Source organism: Lontra canadensis, unplaced genomic scaffold (assembly GCF_010015895.1).
Source record: "Lontra canadensis isolate GAN:19392208 unplaced genomic scaffold, GSC_riverotter_1.0 scaffold26, whole genome shotgun sequence".
NCBI classification, from domain to species: Eukaryota; Metazoa; Chordata; class Mammalia; order Carnivora; family Mustelidae; genus Lontra; species Lontra canadensis.
In genome coordinates, this window is record NW_022631020.1 from 7,648,738 (window position 1) to 7,667,809 (window position 19,072).

The 19,072-nt window shown below is 37.8% G+C and overlaps 1 pseudogene; it reads left to right on the forward strand.

Annotated features, from left to right (window-relative positions):
* Nucleotides 1-2,342: 2,342 nt before the first annotated feature.
* On the forward strand, nucleotides 2,343-18,784 carry LOC116871514 (annotated as a pseudogene).
* Nucleotides 18,785-19,072: the final 288 nt, after the last annotated feature.

The window sequence follows — 19,072 nt, forward strand, 5'->3', positions numbered from 1 at the left end:
AGCCTGTTTCTTCCTCTCCATCTGTCTGCCACTCTGCCTACTTGTGCTCTCTTTGTCAAATAAATAAATAAAATCTTGAAAAAAAAAAAAAGGATATAGAAAAGTCTTCACAAAGTGACTATTATTGCAGGCAAGAGATTTCCCATCATTAAACATTAAATATCATCTGACTATTGGAGATAGAGACTCTTTCTGAGTTTCTCTGTAAACCTCTATGTTACTAGTATTTTCCAGGCCAGCGAGAAAATCAAGGTTAATAAAAATTTACCAGCTCATCATGTAGCTTACTCTACTTATTTGCTTTAACAGATACAGTTTGGTTTTCCCACACACAGACAGTGATTTAAAAACTTAGCTTTCTTACAGGTGCCTGGGTGGCTCAATCAGGTAAGCATCTATCTACCTTTGGCTCAGCTCATGATCTCAGGGTTCTGGGATTTAGTTTCACATCAGGCTCCCTGCTTGGTGGGGAGACTGCTTCTCCCTCTACTCCACCCCGCTGCTTGTGCTCTCTCTCTCAAATACATAATCAAAATCTTGGGGAAAAAAAAAAAACACTTCTTAGCTTTCTAGCAAGTGTCGGTAACACATTTTGATTAAGTGACACTACTCAGAAGACAAAAATTGGCTTCCAAAAAAGACGTTTTAATGCTTGGTAGGTTTTCTTGGGTAGTGGGTTGAATTTATACATAATGAGAACATGCAAGGGATTTGACAGTTTTGATATAATTATCCAGCACAATAATGTAAACTGCTTAGCAACATACCTTTAGTAGCCAAAAGAAGAAAAAAAAAAAAGTTTACCACAGATATGTAAAAATAACCCTGGATGGTTAGATATTTTATGTGCACTGCTCTTGGAATATGTACTCTTTGCTCTACTGTTTCAAAGTCCAAAATAAATGGTATAATTCTCAGTTTTTACTTTTGGTGCCTTAAAGCCAAGTGTGTGGAGGAGCTCAAGTTCTCCACTAACTGTAAATGGATAAAATATGCCACTCCATTTGTTCTTTTGTTAAGTAGTTGGGGATTATCTACTAAACACCTGTTATCTCATTATACCGAATAGAATTCAAAAGAAAAATGTAAGTTATTAAGAACACCTTGCCACATATCTTAAAACAATGGCCATATCTACTTTTTTTTTTTTTTTAGATTTTTTTCTTATTTGACAGAGAGAGAGAGAGAGAAAGAAAGAGAGAGAGTGAGAACAGGAACACAAGCAGGGGGAATGGGAGAGGGAGAAGCAGGCTTCCTGCTGAGCAGGGAGCCCCATGTGGGACTCGATCCCAGGACCCTGGCTGAGATCATGACCTGAGCCAAAGGATGAGCTACCCAGGTGCCCTGGCCATGTCTACTTCTTAAAACAAACAAACAAACAAACAAAAACAAAAACAGTTATTTATATCACCTTTTCATTTTGGTGTACCATTTTATGCCAACCTCAGTGCCTGGTACAAAACGACAGAAGAACACCTGAGAGAGCATTATTGAATAAAGAATTCCTACTGTGTTCTGGTCTAGCCAACCCTGCATGAGCCTACATGGTAGCATAAAGAGGATCAGAACTACTACTGTTAGTGTCACTACTGCTCAGACATGAGACAGTACTAGTCAAACATTGAATGATTCCAGAGGAAAGATAAGTGACTGTATGTGTGGGATGGGGAAGAAGGAGAGAAAAAGAATAGGAACATCAGCAACAATCTTTAAGAAAATTCTCAGTTTGCCTTAATTCCAGATTTACCACCTTAAATCCATTCTATCATTGCCACAGAAATGTTTCTGAAATATAACTTTCATCATTATTCTCTTCCCCACATAAATTCCTTTAATGCGCTTCCACACTTCAACATTTTAAGCCTCATCTCTCATTAACAACCCATGTTGTTTGTGGTTCAGCCATACTAAAGATGATGTCTTTGCAAGAAGAACCAAAGCAAAAACATTAGAAAACTCAGAAACATTAAATATATAAAACTACTACCATTAATAGCTTTTCCTCCTATTCACCTAGAGGAAGTATCTTTTCCATAACAGGTGTGTATTCAGAATGCACTCTTCTATTCATCCATACTACTTCCATCTCCTCTTTGCTCCCTACTCAGGAACTGTTTATGCCAAATGTGCCTGGCCCCTCCTTGTATCTTTAAACTCTTTGTGTGTACCTCCTTCCAATTATCATTTAAACCATAATCTAGTACTTTCCATAAAAATCTCTCCCAAAGCCCATGTTCCTCTTTGAAACTATTATTCTCCTCTCTATATTCCACAACTCATTTCCACAACTCAACTTATTTATAGGCCAATAAAATCAATGACTACTCCTGCCCAAGTCACCAATGACTGCACACATGCAAAACCAGGAACTGGATTCTGTTGACTGTGCCCTCAACGATGAGAATGTTTACCTTGTAAGTTACTCTACTTTTCATAGTTTGTGTATAATGCTGATTCTTCCTTCTTTGCACCCTTCCTGTTTTCTCCGTTTCTGCTAAAGCTTTAAATATAAGAGTTCCTTAGGATTTTGTCCTATCCTCTCTTCTCCTTTAAAACTATAATAAACTTGTGAGGAATCACATCTCCTTCCATGGAAGAAAAGGCAATCTATATATTGAGGGGTAGCAGAATTGTACTGCCGTATATATAACATTTTGCCATATTGACTATTTTGAGATGCAGGTACAAAAAAAAACAAAACAAAACAAAACAAACAAAAAAAAAACAAATGATGGTAGAGGTTTTCTCTGAATTTTCCTTTCTCAGGATGAATTTTCCAAATGGAACTCAATTGTCATAGGTCCACTTCCTGAGAGTGAGTTTTATCATAAAGGAGGTTGACTCATCAGAATAGACTAGAAGTCAACACTACACCCAGAAAAGTTTTGTCATAAATTATCACAAAAGATCACACCTCCCATCTAAGGGCCTATTCATCCTAAAACTCATGGACTCTCCCCTTAAATGTCTTCAAGGCTCCCCTCTTTTCCCTGTGAAGATGATATTTAAACTTGAATCTTAAAGACATCCTTTTGAGTTACTCATTTCCCCCTATATACCTTCTCACCTATACATGATATAAACATGTTAACAAACTCCTATTTATCTCTTGTTACTTTTTGTCCAATTACTGGAGTCTCAGCCAAGGATTCAGAAGACAAAATTTTTCTTCCCCTACAATCCCAACAAACTCCAAGTTTAACTATAGGTGAGACCTCATTATTAAGTCCTATGCACACATATCTGACTGCCTATTCAGGATTTCCACTTGGATAACTCTCAGGCATTTTACAATCTGTCCAAATTACACTTTACCATTGTTTACAGAGAACCTAGAATAATCTTGACAAAAGTCAAACTTGCACGTCTGATCAGGCCAATTCTCTCCTCAATATGCTTTGCCTCCCTTCTGGTATTAGGATAGATTTATAAAATCTTGAACCTAACGGACATAACCACAACCTAGCACAACAGTTTCAATTTAATGAACTCTTGCAACTGTTTTTGCTACCTCAGTCTCCATGTCTTTATTTAAAATAAATCCTCATTTCTCCGCTCAGAACACTGCATATATGTGTGTGTGTGTACATATATATATATATGTGTGTGTGTGTGTGTGTATGTATGTATATATGTATATATACGTATTCCTTCTAGCCTTGAAAATCTTGTATCACCTTTCAGATTGTCTGAAATTACATCTTACAATTTTAGAACTCTGTGCCTGACTCTCTAGGATATTTGGGGAGTTCCTTGTTAGAGTATTGTTATATTATTTTATGTTTTCTTCATGTAATATTTAGCAAATACATTTAAATAATAAATGTGATTTTCTGTTGCATGTATGCATAACCTACCAGCTATGAATACCATGAAGACAAGAACCTTGTCTTTATTTTTCATCACATTCTGCCAAATAAATATTAAGTAAAAATCTATGAAATGGATTGGATAGATTATCCAACCACATTATGAGGGCATTTTTCTTTAGTTATTCCTTACCTTTAGCAGAAACCAGATTAGTGCATCAAATATCCTATAAGAGGTTATTTTGAACGTTGATGATTAGCAACTTACATTTTTATCCTGAGAATCCTGTATGTCATATGTTAGGTCTCTCATACTAAAATGTTTAAGATATTTAAATGAATCACCTGAAGTTTTTCTGTTTTGTATCAAGGCCAAATAGGCATTCATTTATTGCATGTTTTATTAAATTTCATGCATTTTATTAAAATGCATGAAGTAACCTATAAAAAATTACAGGGGCGCCTGGGTGGCTCACTGGGTTTAGCCTCTGCCTTTGACTCAGGTCATGATCTCCGGGTCCTGGGAGTCAGCCCAGAATCAATCTCTCTACTCAGCAGGAAGCCTGCTTCCCCCTTCCCCTCTGCCTTCCTCTCTGCCTACTCGTGCTCTCTGTCAAATAAATAAAATCTTTTTAAAAAATAATAAAAAAAAAAGCAAAGTAAAAAATTCTCAATACTCTTAATCATTTGGCTTTACATTCCCTCCTTCAAACCTATTTGTAGATAATTAATGCAAAAGAGGCCATCTTAAGAATTTTTACTTAAAAAAAAAAGTTCATAATAGATTCAAATCAACCATTCCAGAAAATTTCAGATTACTTCATTCGGTATTTGCTCACAAGTTGCAGATGTTATATCCTATTTATATTCATGTCCCACCAAGAAAATTTAAAATGTAAAATAGCAGTTGGTCCTTTTGAAAACCTAAATTATATAAAATTGGAATAGCACATTTTAAAAATATAGGCTTGGAATTTCATAATTAAAAATACTATTTTCAAAAAAAGAATACTATTTTTTAAAACGATTTTATTTGAGAGAGAGAGAGCATGCGCGTGCACACGGGGGAGGTCGCAGGGAATGAAGCATGTGGCTCCAACCTGGGACCACGGGATCATGACCTGAGCTGAAGGCAAACTCTTAACTAAGTCTCCTGCATCCCCCAAGAATACTATTTTCATGTAGATTTCTATTACTATAATACTTAACTTACAAAATTCAGTTTATATCACAAAACTAGAAAATCAGGGGAGTATAAACCTCTTTCACAGTGTTTGTACATATTTAATCTCTATCTTCATTCAAAATTTTAATAAACTAAGTTAGAATCATTGGCACTATGAAGATTTCAGTTCAACATGAAAACTGAACACAGAGCAAGGAGCGGGAAGACTTGCAATTTCAGTCTTGTACTATTGCAAAACCACTCAAATTACTCTGCTCACAGGTCTACAACATTCAGGTACAGAAACTCAGTACATCAAAACCACATACAGTGAATTACAGTGTTCTTGACACACAGAGCAATATGCCTGTTTGAAGATATTTATCAACTACAATTTTATTAAAATTGTGGACTGAATGGCAACTTGTACTAAAAGTTTATCTTTCTATTGAGAGGCGTGATATGACAGAGCTGGAATGGAGTGTACACATCAGAAATCAATGTTTGAAAAGATGTTTTACCCACGTAACTTGTTCACCTAATCATTCTATTCCTTCAGATACAGTATAGAATTGACAAACGCAATATTCTAGGTGTGAAGTATTTTGCTCTATTCATACAGCAAATGTAACATCACCACTTGATTTCAGTTCAAGATTATTTAAGCATTGCTTCAAGTTTTACAACACAGATAAATAATTTAAAATGGGAAAGGTACAATTATAATCAAAATCTTTTTAAAAACATGAATGCTTACCAATTTGTAATGAACATCACATATTTTATCAGGACTATTTTTCCCTGATTTCATTCCAGTGTTTCTTCTCATGGGCACCCAACCTCCATATGACACAATGTACACAGAAGCAGTGAGGCTTGGAGGAATAACAAGTACCTAAGTGTGAATCCTACTTTCGAGAGTTTGAGCTCTCTCTACCTGACAAATCACCTAAAATCTGAGATAATTCTATCTACCTACAAGCAAGACTATGAAGACTAGAGATACTATAAATTGACCAACCATATTTGGCTCATACTAGACAAAACTGTGGATGTTTTTAGTCCATGATCAAAAAGAATCTTATATATGTCCTATAAGAAAATATCTTCCATTTCTATAGGATGGCAGAGAATTCAAGAACAAGAACAGAAATATTTGACAGAATTATGGAAGAATAAGGAATATACCTTTACAGAGGGAAGCAGTAGAAAAAAGAATTGGTACTTAAACAGTGCCAGTTTTGTGCGGGGTGTTTTACATATTCAGTATCATAATTTGACACAAGTCCCATAAAGTAAAGTTTTTAAGCTCAAGTCTTCCGAAAGGGTACCCATGGCTCTAAGAGCTTCACACACACTTTTCTTGTAAACTCCAAAGCCCATGTTCATGCTGAGGCTGGGCTCTGGAATCTCTATAAAAGTTGTCCATGATTCAGGAAATCCATAGTGGGAAAAGCCTAGACCTGCCCTCTAGTGAAGGACAGAGAATAGTTCTACAGGTGCATGGAGTTGGGACCACTAAAACTTCCTGTCCAGATCTTTAATGGGAGACAAGATGGCAAATGATGTTCTGGTAATATCATAATTCTTGATGTAGATGGCTGCTGGGGTACAAGTGAAGTAACTTCCAGAAAATATATTGATACGTCTACCTTTAACTTGTGTATTTCATGTATACCCACACATATATTTGTATTTATACATATATGTTTATATGTTTTTATATATATTTACTTCAATATAAACCAAAAATCAATGCCCAGTGTGTACTTATAGCAAATGAATCTGGACCTAGCATAAGGGAATAAGATAGAGCTCACTGAATTAAATAGCATTTAAGCTTTGACCTGAAAGAAGAATCTGAGCAGAGTTACATGGCAACAGAAAAACTGAAATGTGTACAAAATGGTCCAGGGGTCAAGGAAGCATTCACAAACGGAGGAGGACATTGGGAGACCAGCCAGGGGATTATTGCAATAATCTGAACAGAGCAAGCTGCTTCTAATAGGTACATTTTGTGAATGCAATGAGAACATTTACTAAAAAAAATAGGAAGTTAATAACTGTACAAGAAAGCAAATGTTAAAATCTCACACCTTAAGTTAATATTAGTCATAACCCAACTTTTTGGAGGAATACAAGTTATTCTTCATGATTAGAGTACTTTAAAGGGAGGTCCTGCTGTGAGAAAAGTTTAATTGGTTGTTTTCTATATTCTGTGAAATGCACTTTGAAGAACTTGCTCCTTGGTAGCAAAACTGGCATTCTGCAATGTGTGTGGAGCCTGTATTATAATGAGACATAGGGACCTCTTCAGGGATCGAGCAAACCAGCCTGTTGAACATTTATATTCAGCTTTCTAAAAACTAAATAAGAACATAATTTCCCAGGTTAGCTCCGAGCTTCTGGCTGCCTATGATTAAGAACTGGTTGGGAGAAAGAACAGGAATGTCATAAAGGTCTGGACTATTCTGATTATTTACAAAATTTACTTATTTTTAAGGCAATTATTCTTAAAGTGTCATCCACCAACCAGCAGCCTCAGCATCACTTGGGAACCCATTAGAAATGAAAATTCTTGGGCCCCACCCCAGATCTACTAAATCAAAAATGTGGAGTGAATCCAGCACTGTGTTTTATAAGCCTGCCAGTTTCTTCCAGAGAACACAGAATTTAGAGAACCAGTACTTACAATTTCCATTCTATCACTAACCATCAGGGAAATGCAAATCTAAACCATGGTAAGATATCACCTTACATGTGTCAGAATGACTGGAATCAAAAAATGAAGCATTGGTGAGGATGAGAAAAAGGAACCCTCCCGCCCTGTTGGTAGATCTGTAAATTGGTGTAAACACTGTGGAAAGCCGTATAAAGATTCCTCAAAAAATAATTAAAAATAGGATTTCCATATGGTCCAGTAATTCCACTAGTGGGTATTCACCCCAAGAAAATGAAAACACTGGGGCACCCGTATAGCTCAGTCGGTTAAGTGGCTGATTCTTGATTTGGGCTCAGGTCATGAGCTCAGGGTCCTAGGATCAAGCCCCACATTGAGTTCTATGCTCAGCAGGGAGTTTGCTCTAGGGCTTCTCTCCCTTTCCCTCTGCCCCCCCACCAAATAAATAAATCTGGAAAAAAAAAATGAAAACACTGAATTCAAAAAGATATTTTCACCCCAATGTTCACTGTAGTATTATTTATAGTAGCAAAGATATGGAAGCAACTTAAGTGTCTATCCATAAATGAGTGGACAAAGATGTGGTATATATACAACGAAATATTACTCAGCTATTAAGAATGAAATCTTGCCATTTGCAACAGCAAGGGTGAGCAAGAGGGCATTATACGAAGATGATATAAATCAGAGAAAGACAAATATCATGATTTCACTTACATCTGGAATCTAAAAACAAAACAAATGAGACAGAAAAAAAAAAAAAAAAAGAAAAACAGACTCAAATTGAGAACTAACTGGTGGTTGCCAAGGGGTGGTTGGTAGGGGATGGGTGAAATAAAGGGTATCAAGAAGAACAAACTTCCAATTATAAATCATGGAGATATAAAGTACAACATCGGGAATTAATTAGTAATGTAGTACGGTGACCACACTTATTGTGATGAATAGTAAGTAACGTATAGAATTGTTTACTTAATACATTATACCCCTAAAATTAACATTGTATGTTAGTTTAAAAAAATTCCCCTTTAGCCTGTTAGTTAGAAGCTGCAGAAGAAGAGGAGGTCATACACATCCAAGGACCCCTCAAATGTATCTAGTCCCATCTTAGTCTGGTTTTTGAACATGCTATCAACATATCTCATCAATCCGTATAGTACATCCTTTCTCCTAACACCAGGCACAGCAATAAACATGTTCCCTTTATCCCACTCCAACATTACCTCCTCTGAATACTTCAACTCATGATTATCTGGTGTCCACCCAGAGACTACTTCTCTTTAGTAATTGTGGTAAGTCCTACCAGAATTTAATCTATTAGAAAGGTTATTTTTCCGTTCTGTTCACTATTCTGTTTGCAGCATCTGGAGGAGTACCTGGCACAGATTACTTGCTCAACAAAATTTTCTGAATGATAATAAAAATAACTTGTTTTCAATTCCTCATCCTACACATCTTTGGGGTACTCTACAAGGTTAACAAACTCCATTAACACCAATAGTCAAAAACCATCAAATCTCCACCACTGATTTCAAAATTACTTCAACTCCTGGCTTTCTTCGAATGGTTTCTGTCTTCTTTTTCATTCTCCTTTGCTGGAGATTCTTATCTTCATTCTACAACCTCATCCATTCATAGAGAGACAGAAAATGATAGTAATTAAAGGAGGTAAATCTTGAAATCAGGTACTATGCAAATTACACTCTATGAGCCTTGTTTTTCTCATCCATAAAATGGTGCCATGATATTTATCCTAGAGTTCTCTGAATACTAGATGAAACTGTAAATTCTATCAAGTCACTTCTACTATGTTTTGTTGTTGATCCTCTGCAAATGATGGAAATCAAGAACCTCCAACTTTTAACTGTTTCAGATCTACATTTGCAACTTCTTGATGGACAACATATATTTTTTTTTTCTAACGTTCTCTTCAACTTGTGAAGACCACACTGATCAGTTTTCCTATTCGGATGACTTGGAATCCTTTGGCACAATGTTTACTTCTCATGTTCAATATCACATCAATAAGCTATACATTTTTTTTATAAACATATAAATTTTTATCCCCAGGGGTACAGGTCTATGAATCGCCAGGTTTACACACTTCACAGCACTCACCATAGCACATACCTTCCCCAATGTCCATAATCCCACCCACCTCTCCCAATCCCCTTGCCCCCAGCAACCCTCAGTTTGTTTTATGAGATTAAGAGTCACTTATAGTTTCCCTCCCTCCCAATCCCATCTTGTTTCATTTATTCTTCTCCTACCCCCTTAACCACCCATGTTGCATCTCCACTTCCTCATATCAAGGAGATCATATGATAATTGTCTTTCTCTGATTGGCTTATTTCGCTAAGCATGATACCCTCTAGTTCCATCCATGTCATCGCAAATGGCAAGATTTCATTTCTTTTGATGGCAGCATAGGATTCCATTGTGTATATATACCACATCTTCTTTATCCATTCATCTGTTGTTGGACATCTAGGTTCTTTCCATAGTTTGGCTATTGTAGACATTGCTGCTATAAACATTTGGGTGCACGTGCCCCTTCGGATCACTACGTTTGTATCTTTAGGGTAAATACCCAGTAGTCAATTGCTGGGTCATAGGGTAGCTCTATTTTCAACACTTTGAGGAATCTCCATGCTGTTTTCCAGAGTGGTTGCACCAGCTTGCATTCCCACCAACAGTGTAGGAGGGTTCCCCTTTCTCTGCATTCTCTCCAGCATCTGTCATTTCCTGACGTGTTAATTTTAGCCATTCTGACTGGTGTGAGGTGATATCTCATTGTGGTTTTGATTTGTATTTCCCTGATGCCAAGTGATATGGAGCACTTTTTCATGTGTCTGTTGGCCATCTGGATGTCTTCTTTGCAGAAATGTCTGTTCATGTCTTCTGCCCATTTCTTGATTGGATTATTTGTTCTTTGGGTGTTGAGTTTGCTAAGCTCTTTATAGATTTTGGACACTTGCCCTTTATCTGATATGTCGTTTGCAATATCTTCTCCCATTCTGTCAGTTGTCTTTTGGTTTTGTTAACTGTTTCCTTTGCTGTGAAAAAGCTTTTGATCTTGATAAAAATCCCAATAGTTCATTTTTGCCCTTGCTTCCCTTGCCTTTGGCGATGTTCCTAGGAAGATGTTGCTGCGGCTGAGGTCTAAGAGGTTGCTGCCTGTGTTCTCCTCAAGGATTTTGATGGATTCCTTTCTCACATTGAGGTCCTTCATCCATTTTGAGCCTATTTTCGTGTGTGGTGTAAGGAAATGGTCCAATTTCATTTTTCTGCATGTGGCTGTCCAATTTTCCCAACACCACTTATTGAAGAGGCTGTCTTTTTTCCATTGGATATTCTTTCCTGCTTTGTCAAAGATTAGTTGACCATAGAGTTGAGGGTCTATTTCTGGGCTCTCTATTCTGTTCCATTGATCTATGTGTCTGTTTTTGTGCCAGTACCATGCTGTCTTGATGATGACAGCTTTGTAGTAGAGCTTGAAGTCTGGAATTGTGATGCCACCAACTTTGGCTTTCTTTTTCAATATGCCTTTGGCTATTCGAGGTCTTTTCTGGTTCCATATAAATTTTAGGATTATTTGTTCCATTTCTTTGAAAAAAAATGGATGTTATTTTGATAGGAATTGCATTAGATGTGTAGATTGCTTTAGATAGCATAGACATTTTCACAATATTTGTTCTTCCAATCCAGGAGCATGGAACATTTTTCCATTTCTTTGTGTCTTCCTCAATTTCTTTCATGAGTACTTTATAGTTTTCTGTGTATAGATTCTTAGCCTCTTTGGTTAGGTTTATTCCTAGGTATCTTATAGTTTTGGGTGCAATTGTAAATGGGATTGACTCCTTAATGTCTCTTTCTTCTGTCTTGTTGTTGGTGTAGAGAAATGCAACTGATTTCTGTGCATTGATTTTATATCCTGACACTTTACTGAATTCCTGTACAAGTTTTAGCAGTTTTGGAGTGGAGTCTTTTGGGTTTTCCACATATAGTATCATATCATCTGCAAAGAGTGATAGTTTGACTTCTTTGCTGATTTGGATGCCTTTAATTTCCTTTTGTTGTCTGATTGCTGAGGCTAGGACTTCTAGTACTATGTTAAATAGCAGTGGTGATAACAGACATCCCTGCTGTTTTCCTGACCTTAGCGGAAAAGCTTTCAGTTTTTCTCCATTGAGAATGATATTTGCAGTGGGTTTTTCATAGATGGCTTTGATAATATTGAGGTATGTGCCCTCTATCCCTACACTTTGAAGAGTTTTGATCAGGAAGGGATGCTGTACTTTGCAAAATGCTTTTTCAGCATCTATTGAGAGTATCATATGGTTCTTGTTCTTTCTTTTATTAATGTGTTGTATCACATTGATTGATTTGCAGATGTTGAACCAACCTTGCAGCCCTGGAATAAATACTACTTGGTCTTGGTGGAGAATCCTTTTAATGTACTGTTGAATCCTATTGGCTACTATTTCGGTGAGAATTTTCGCATCTGTGTTCATCAAGGATATTGGTCTGTAGTTCTTTTTTTTTTGATGGGATCCTTGTCTGGTTTTGGGATCAAGGTGATGCTGGCCTCATAAAATGAGTTTGGAAGTTTTCCTTCCATTTCTATATTTTGGAACAGTTTCAGGAGAATAGGAATTAGTTCTTCATTAAATGTTTGGTAGAATTCCCCCAGGAAGCCGTCTGGCCCTGTGCTTTTGTTTGTTTGGAGATTTTTGATGACTGTTTCAATCTTCTTACTGGTTATGGGTCTGTTCAGGTTTTCTATTTCTTCCTGGTTCAATGGTGGTAGTTTATATGTCTCTAGGAATGCATCCATTTCTTCCAGATTGTCAAATTTGTTGGCATAGAGTTGCTCATAATATGTTCTTATAATTGTCTGTATTTCTTTGGTGTTAGTTGTGATCTCTTCTTTCGTTCATGATTTTATTGATTTGGGTCCTTTCTCTTTTCTTTTTGAGAAGTCTGGCCAGGGGTTTATCAATCTTATTCTTTCAAAGAACCAGCTCCTAGTTTCGTTGATTTGTTCTATTTTTTTTGTTTGTTTGTTTCTATTTCATTGATTTCTGCTCTGATCTTTATGATTTCTCTTCTCCTGCTGGGTTTAGGGTTTCTTTCTTGTTCTTTCTCCAGCTCCTTTAGGTGTAGGGTTAGCTTGTGTACCTGAGACCTTTCTTGTTTCTTGAGAAAGGCTTGTACTGCTATGTATTTTCCTCTCAGGGCTGCCTTTGCTGTGTCCCACAGATTTTGAACCGTTGTATTTTCATTATCATTTGTTTCCATGAATTTTTTCAATTCTTCTTTAATTTCCTGGTTGACCCATTCATTCTTTAGAAGGATGCTGTTTAGTCTTCATGTATTTGGGTTCTTTCCAAATTTCCTCTTGTGATTGAGTTCTAGCTTCAGAGCATTGTGTTCTGAAAATATGCAGGGAATGATCCCAATCTTTTGATACCGGTTGAGACCTGATTTAGGACCGAGGATGTGGTCTATTCTGGAGAATGTTCCATGTGCACTAGAGAAGAATGTGTATTCTGTTGCTTTGGGATGAAATGTTCTGAATATATCTGTGATGTCCATCTGGTCCAGTGTGTCATTTAAGGCCTTTATTTCCTTGTTGATCTTTTGCTTGGATGATCTGTCCATTTCAGTGAGGGGAGTGTTAAAGTCCCCTACTATTATTATATTATTGTTGAGGTGTTTCTTTGATTTTGTTATTTATTGCTTTATATAGTTGGCTGCTCCCACGTTAGGGGCATAGATATTTAAAATTGTTAGATCTTCTTGTTGGACAGATCCTTTGAGTATGATATAGTGTCCTTCCTCATCTCTTATTATAGTCTTTGGCTTAAAATCTAATTGATCTATGGATTGCCACTCCTGCTTTCTTCTGATGTCCATTAGCATGGTAAATTGTTTTCCACCCCCTCATTTTAAATCTGGAGGTTTCTTCGGGTTTAAAATGAGTTTCTTGTAGGCAACCTGTAGATTTTTTTTTTTTTTTTTAAATCCATTCTGATACCCTGTGTCTTTTGATTGGGGCATTTAGCCCATTCACATTCAAGGTAACTATTGAGAGATATGAATTTAGTGCCATTGTATTCCCTGTAAGGTGACTGTTACTGTATATTGTCTCTGTTCCTTTCTGATCTACTACTTTTAGGCTCTCTCTTTGCTTAGAGGACCCCTTTCAATATTTCCTGTAGAGCTGGCTTGGTGTTTGCAAATTCTTTCAGTTTTTGTTTGTCCTGGAAGCTTTTAATCTCTCCTTCTATTTTCAATGATAGCCTAGCTGGATATAGTATTCTTGGCTGCATGTTTTTCTTGTTTAGTGCTCTGAATATATCATGCCAGCTCTTTCTGGCCTGCCAGGTCTCTGTGGATAAGTCTGCTGCCAATCTAATATTTTTACCATTGTATGTTACAGACTTCTTTTCCCGGGCTGCTTTCAGGATTTTCTCTTTGTCACTAAGACTTGTAAATTTTACTATCAGGTGATGGGGTGTGGACCTATTCTTGTTGATTTTGAGGGGGGTTCTCTGCACCTCCTGTATTTTGATGCTTGTTCCCTTTGCCATATTAGGGAAATTCTCCAATAGTTTTCTCCACTATACCTTCTGCTCCCCTCTCTCTTTTTCTTCTGGAATCCCAATTATTCTAATGTTGTTTCGTCTTATGGTGTCACTTATCTCTCGAATTCTCCCCTCGTGGTCCAGTAGCTGTTTGTCCCTCTTTTGCTCAGCTTCTTTATTCTCTGTCATTTGGTCTTCTATATCGCTAATTCTTTCTTCTGCCTCATTTATCCTAGCAGTGAGAGCCTCCATTTTTGATTGTACCTCATTAATAGCTTTTTTGATTTTAACTTGGTTAGATTTTAGTTTTTATTTCTCCAGAAAGGGCTTTTATATCTCCTGAGAGGTTTTCTCTAATATCTTCCATGCCTTTTTCGAGCCCAGCTAAAACCTTGAGAATCGTCATTCTGAACTCTAGATCTGACATATTACCAATGTCTGTATTGATTAGGTCCCTTGCCTTTGGTACTGCCTGGTTTTTTTTTTTTTTTTTTTTTTTTTTTGTGGTGAATTTTTCCACCTTGTATTTTGTCCAGATAAGAGTATATGAAGGAGCAAGTAAAATACTAAAAGGGTGGCAAAGACCCCAGGAAAATACACTTTAACCAAATCAGAAGAGATCCCAAATCGTCAGGGGGAGAAAGGGGATAAAAAGAGGTTCAGAAAAAAAAAAAAACAATTAAAAAAAGAAAATGAATAAAGAAAAAATACAAAAAAGAAATTATATTTCTATATAAGCTCTACAGGAAATATTGAAAGGGGTCCTCTAAGCAAAGAGAGAGCCTAAAAGTAGTAGATCAGAAAGGAACAGAGACAATATACAGTAACAGTCACCTTACAGGGAATACAATGGCACTAAATTCATATCTCTCAATAGTTACCTTGAATGTGAATATATATATATATTAGATAAACTAGTTAAAAAACGTTAAAAAAGAAAAGGGTAAAAGTTTAAAAAAATTTAGAAGAAAAAAAATTAAAAAAAAAATTAACTGGAAGACTAAAGAATCATGGGGAGAAAGCCTGAGTTCCATGCTTTGCTTTCTCCTCCTCTGGAATTCTGCTGCTCTCCTTGGTATTGAACCCGCACTCTTTTGTAGGTGAACTCGGTCCTGGCTGGATTTCTTGTTGATCTTCTGGAGGAGAGGCCTGTTGTGATTCTCAAGTGTCTTTGCCCCAGGTGGCATTGCACCACCCTTACCAGGGGCCGGTCTGAGTAATCAGCTCTGGTTTGCTTTCAGGAGCTTTTGTTCCCTGAATGCTTTCCATAGATTTCCAGAGGACGGGAATGAAAATGGTGGCCTCCTAGTCTCCGGCCTGGAGGAGCCGAGAGCTCGGGGTCCCACTCCTCAGTGCGCCCTCAGAGAACAGCGCCCAATCACTCCCGTCTCCCTGGCCTCTGGCCACACTCTGAGCTGACCGAGCCTGCAACCGGCTCAAGGTAATCCCGAGCTGAGAGCTCACTCCTCGGCTCTGTCTCTGTAGCCGGCTTCCCCGTTCTAATACCTGCGAGCTCTGCAACACTCAGACACCCCCGATCCTTCTGTGACCCTGCGGGACCTGAGGCCACACTGACCCTGCGTTGGGTTCACCCTGGTTTAGTCTCTGGAGCGATGTCCCTCAGTGGAACAGTCTTTTAAAAGTCCTGATTTAGTGCTCCGTTGCTCTGCCACTTGTGGAGGAGCCGGCCCCTCCCCCCGCGGTCTATCTTCCCGTCGCTTTGGATTCACTTCTCCGCCAGTCCTACCTTTCGGAAAGTGGTTGATTTTCTGTTTCTAGAATTGCTGTTCTTCTTCTCTTCAATCTCCCGTTGGATTTGTAGGTGTTTGCAATCTTTAGATAAGCTATCTAGCTGATCTCCTGCTACCTGATGTAGTCTCAGCCTGCTACTTCTCCGCCATCTTGACTCATCTCTTACTTAAGCTATAAATTTTTTAAGTGACCTAATAATCCTTTCATAACCAAATTTTTTTTCCATTTCTACTGTAACATCAATGGTACACAATCTGTAGACAAGCCCATTAAAATACTCAGCATATGCTATGTGCATTCTCTCCAGAATCTAGTTTTCCACATTCTGCAGCCAGAGTGCTGCTTTAAAATACAAATATATTAAGACCAGCCATTGCCTTCTCATTGTTCTTCACAAACAATGAATAATTATTATTCTGGTCTAGTAATCTCAAGCTGGTCCAGCTTAATCCCAGCCCTCTAATGTAGAGAATGTTCCTTCCTAAAGCATGCTAAAGATCTTGGGGGCACACGCTCTAGGATGGTCATAACGGATAGCCAAAATTAGTTATGTACATCCCATGGCATGGGTAAAAATCAAATGGACCCATATGTGGTCCTGATCAGTGATTCTGAGTTATTGAGAAGGTCTTATGCAAGTGAATATATTTTGCAAGCTCCATTCACTTATTTCCTTGTGGATCCTCTAGTTTTTCTCATGATGCTGTTCAGGTTTCCCAATCATTACAATATAACATCTCCTGTCTCCTCACTCCTCTTCCTTCATCCCCCCCACTCCCAATCAATGCTAGGGTCCCTGGGTCCACATCAGCTTTTTTCTTTCCACAGGAAGAACAAGAAGGCAAGGACAACCAGAAACATTTTTTTGACATCTCCCCAAAATCAAAATACAAATTTTTTTCTTTTCCTCTCAAAGGCAGAAAGGGCTTTAACTTCAAATAATCCAAGGTTGTGGGGAAAAACATTTGTCCTAGATCTTTCTTAAAAGCATTCAAGAGAAGCAAGTAAAACCAAAGCAAAGGTGGTTCAATGTCCAAATCCTATTGTTAAAAGAGAAATTCTTAACACGGTCTATGGCATCCTTCCTGGTCCAGTCCTTAGTTGTGTCTTCAGTCTCCCCTCACACCATGAACCCTCTTTTCTGTCTTCTGAAGTCACTCTTAGACTTAAACTAGTTTTCCACACTTGCCAAGCCCTATCCTGCCACAGGAATTGCACAGGCTGTTCCTACAGTTTGAAATACCCTCTCTTTCCTTCTTCACCTCAGGGAACCCTCACCGCTCCTTCTCAGCTGCAGTCACTTCCCTCATTTCCTTGACAAGGTAAAATTCTTCACCATTTTACACTTCAATAACACTATATTCTTAGGTGCAAGATTTATAGTAAACACTCCATAAAAGTTAATGTAATTAAGATTAGTAAATACTTCAATAAATTTATTTTTGCAGGGTCTCTGGTCTAAGTTTGAAATCGTTTCTGGGTTCTCCTCACAGCTATTACTGATCTGCTGCCAAGAAAGAGACCTTCATTTTTTACTCTAACAAACTCCATGACTCAAATTTCTTCCCTAGACAGTTTTATATTTCCTGCTGAATCCGATGTTAAATTCTCAAATGTCAAATATAGTTAAGTTCCTTTTCTGCTCAGAATCCTTCATTGGTTTTTCATGTGCATAAGGAATAGATACAACTATCTTAGCATGGTGAAGTACTTGTTAGTCTGAACTTTATCTTTGCCATATTTACCTACTTACAGTATCTCCAGCAAAGTAGCTTCTGTCTTAACTACGTCAACGTATCTGCTTTGCCACAGATACATACTCCAAGTTCCCATGGGTTAAATAATATGTACAATAGAAGCTGAAAATCCATGGGACTTGATATGGGACAGAATTTAAAAATTAAACAGACTGGGAAGACCTTATTTCCCTTCAGGTCTCAGTGAGAATTTCCCTCCCAGATGGACATGGTTGATCACCTCATGTTTGCCTGCATTTTTTTTTTCCTCTTAACTTCTGTTCTCTCTTCTTTTTTTAAGTAATGTGATTTTACTGGAAAACATGTTGTAAATAAGTGCTCCTTGTATTACTGATCATTATAGTAACATATAAGCCAGTCAAAACAAAGGAATGTTTGAGTTTACTATTTTATGCATCAAAATAACATTAAAAAAGAGAACTGGATGATCCACTGGTATGTCCAGAGCACCATAGCCACAGCATTTGGGCATGATCAAGAACTTGCTCTTTGAAAGCGTAGAGTCAGGGCCTTGGCAGGTCCTGAGCAAAGGAGGCAAGGAAGAAGTCTCCTATAAAGGAGAACTGTGAAGGCAGAAGGTTTGCCACAGTGGAAGTGACAAGCCTGTGGGTAAGGATCTATGGGAAGCAACGCCCAAAGTCATGAAGTATGTGGGAGGCACTAATGACAAGGGAATCAGGATGCAGATGGCAGTTCCTATTTCCTTTGGTGTGTTTTCCAGTGAAGGTGACTCCCTATGGAGGAAATTAAAAGTCTGGTTCCAGATTCCAAACCAGTTTCAGAGAAACCAGCCATTTCCTCCCAATGACAGCATTAAGATGGAGGACAGGGAAAGCATCACCGTCTCTTCCCTGCAGTTTGGTGGTTATGTCAAGGAAGCTGACTGTGTAGCTCATGCCACCCAGCAGTGTATGACCTCGGAGGGCACAGCCACTTAACAGAGTGACTTTTACCTCTGCTCTGGGTATGAACCTCCCACGAAGCCTACAGATATCACAAGGAAGTCTAGCTGTGCAAGCACGACTCATTGAGCCAAAACTTCCTGAACACATGTTTCTGTGTCTACTTTCTCAGGGGAAAGGAAGGGGGTAAAGCTTGCAACTGAATCTCCAGCTTAACCGACTTTCCTTCAAAGCCAGTTACTGTCTATTTTCTAAATAAGCATATTCTATTTACCCTATTATTTGTTCTATTCTTTTATTAATATTTATTCTATTCTTTTTCTCATGGTGGGAAATAATATGGTCAAAATAGGCAGCATCCCTCTAACAGACTTAGAAAGTCCTGTGCTGGACCAGAAAAAAATCCAGCAACATTTT